This window comes from Hylobates moloch, unplaced genomic scaffold (assembly GCF_009828535.3).
Source record: "Hylobates moloch isolate HMO894 unplaced genomic scaffold, HMol_V3 SCAFFOLD_14, whole genome shotgun sequence".
NCBI lineage: Eukaryota > Metazoa > Chordata > Mammalia > Primates > Hylobatidae > Hylobates > Hylobates moloch.
The window spans coordinates 38,031,269-38,033,401 of NW_026652289.1; the positions used below are offsets into that span (position 1 = coordinate 38,031,269).

The following is a 2,133-nucleotide window of genomic DNA, read 5'->3' on the forward strand; positions in this document are numbered from 1 at the left end:
GAATCTACACGTTTTCCAACATGTTCTAGTCTTACGTTCTAGGCGTCTAACTTGTTCTCTGCCTCTCCTGCCTTATTTTTCTCTGTGATTCTCTTTACTTTGTTTTCTATTGATAATTCCTCAATCTCACCAATTCTACCTATCTGTATAACTGGACAGCAGGGCTATACTGCACCTAAAATGGGATTTTTATTAGTTTCTATTTGTTTCTGCCACTTAATAACCATTTAATCTAGAAAAGGTGCCTAACTTTTCTCTCTGAGCCTGTTTCCTCATATGAATGAAGCCGATAATAGTATTCTTTTCGAAGGATTACTGGGAACACATATGTAAAGCACTTAGAAATACGCCCGCCATTTTATTTGCAATTCTTCCTCCTTATCTTTTCTTTTTTTTTTTTTTTCTTAGCTAGAAGTGACTTTTTATTGAAGGGCGAGGCTCCGACATCTGACGGCAGCTACAACTGGATCTCGCGGAACGCCCGCTTCTCCACCAGCTTCACCTTCTACTTACGTTTGAACTTGGCTCTCTCTCGAGGCTCGATCCTATTCCTCCTCTGGAAGCTCCTGAACCGGTCTCGAAGGATGTTGCCCTCGGGGTTCAGGGTCCTGAGCGAGTCTGTCAGCTCCGAGCTCAGCTGCACGTCGATGTCAGCTGCCTGGTACTTGAGCCGCCCCAGCCTTCGGGCCTTGTCAGCCTCGGCCTCCCGCCGTGCCTGCCGCTGCCTCCGCCGCCGCGCCAGCTCCGCCAACCTCAGGGCCACCTGGGCCTTGATCCGCGCAGCGGGAACACCTGCTAGTGCCGGAGCCGGAGCCGGGCAGCCAGCAACGCGGCCTGCTGTACCCGCAGCCTGCGCGCAGACTTCTCCCGCCGCCGCTGCTGCTCCATCTTCTTCTCTGTGGCGGCCAGGCGGGCGGACGTGGGACAGATCTCGGCATCCCCAGCCTCCGGCCCCTCGCCCTGGCCTGGCTCCCCCTCACCATCCGACTCCTCCAGCAGCCCCTCGCACAGCTCCTGGAACGTGGACTCCTGGGTGGCGGCCTGCTCTGTGGCGGGCAGAGCCAGCTGCCGCTCCAGCCTCTCCGCCTCCTTCTGCCGCTGCAACTCCACCTCGTGGGCCGCTGAGAGCAGGGTCTGGTGGTCTTCAAAGGACGGGTTGGAGGACGCTCCGGCAGGCGCCACCTCCACGGCAGGTGCCTGGGACGGCCTGGTGTGCAGGCGTGGTGGCCGCTTCACTCCTTCCTTCTTGGTCTGTTCCAGGAAAAACTCATCCTGGCCAAACAACGGCCTGTCCGGGGGTTGTCTGAGGCCCAGAGGTCGTAGAAGGGCCGCTCCACGGTGTCCTGGGGTCCTGGCTGCGGGAGGGTTGAGGAGCCGGGCCTGGGCCCTGCGCACCTCCCGGGGCAGCTCGCCCTGCTTGGCCAGCTTCTCCCATAGCTGCTCCTTCCGCCTGAGCTTCTTGGCATTGGGGACCTGGTGGGCGAGGACGTCTTTGGGGCAGGGACTTTGGATGTGTTCTCAAGGATGAGGTGAACGCGAAGGGGTTTCTTGCGAAGCAGTGACTTCTTGTGGACTTTGGTTCTCTTCTTAGCCCTTTTTTCTTGGAGCCGGTGTCCACAAAGAAGAGTTTTTCATGTGGGGCCTCTGACAACAAGCCACCGCTCGTGCGCTCCTGTAGCCGCACGTGTTCCAGGAATTGATCAACCTCCAGCCCCAGCGGCTCCTGAGCAAGCTGCCGCCAGCCCCACTTCTTATTTCTTGGGCCTCGCCGCCGCTGCCTCAGCGCTGGGTCCACCGAAATGCGCCGCATTTCGAGCTGTGCTTCCCACCAACGCCACAAGCAGCACAGGCACCGAAATGCGCCGCTTTTGGAGCTGTGCTTCCCACCAACGCCGCTGCCTCCTGCCGCCATCTTGTCAAAGGCCCTCCTCTATCTTTTCTATTTCTTACTGCTTCCTTTTCTCTTTTGAAATATATACATTTTAATCTATTATATCAAGTTACTTAAAAATATCGACCAGAAACATGAAAAATGTGCTATGAATAGTAAAATTTGGCATAACACTGAGTTCATTATTTCACAATGTGGATCTCCTTTATATGACAAATAAGATACAAGAATAAGAGATGAGC

The 2,133-nt window shown here is 55.1% G+C and overlaps 1 pseudogene; it reads right to left on the reverse strand.

Annotated features, from left to right (window-relative positions):
* Positions 1 to 422: 422 nt before the first annotated feature.
* Positions 423 to 1,912, reverse strand: LOC116481550 (ribosome biogenesis protein NOP53-like; annotated as a pseudogene).
* Between the last annotated feature and the right edge of the window lie 221 nt (positions 1,913 to 2,133).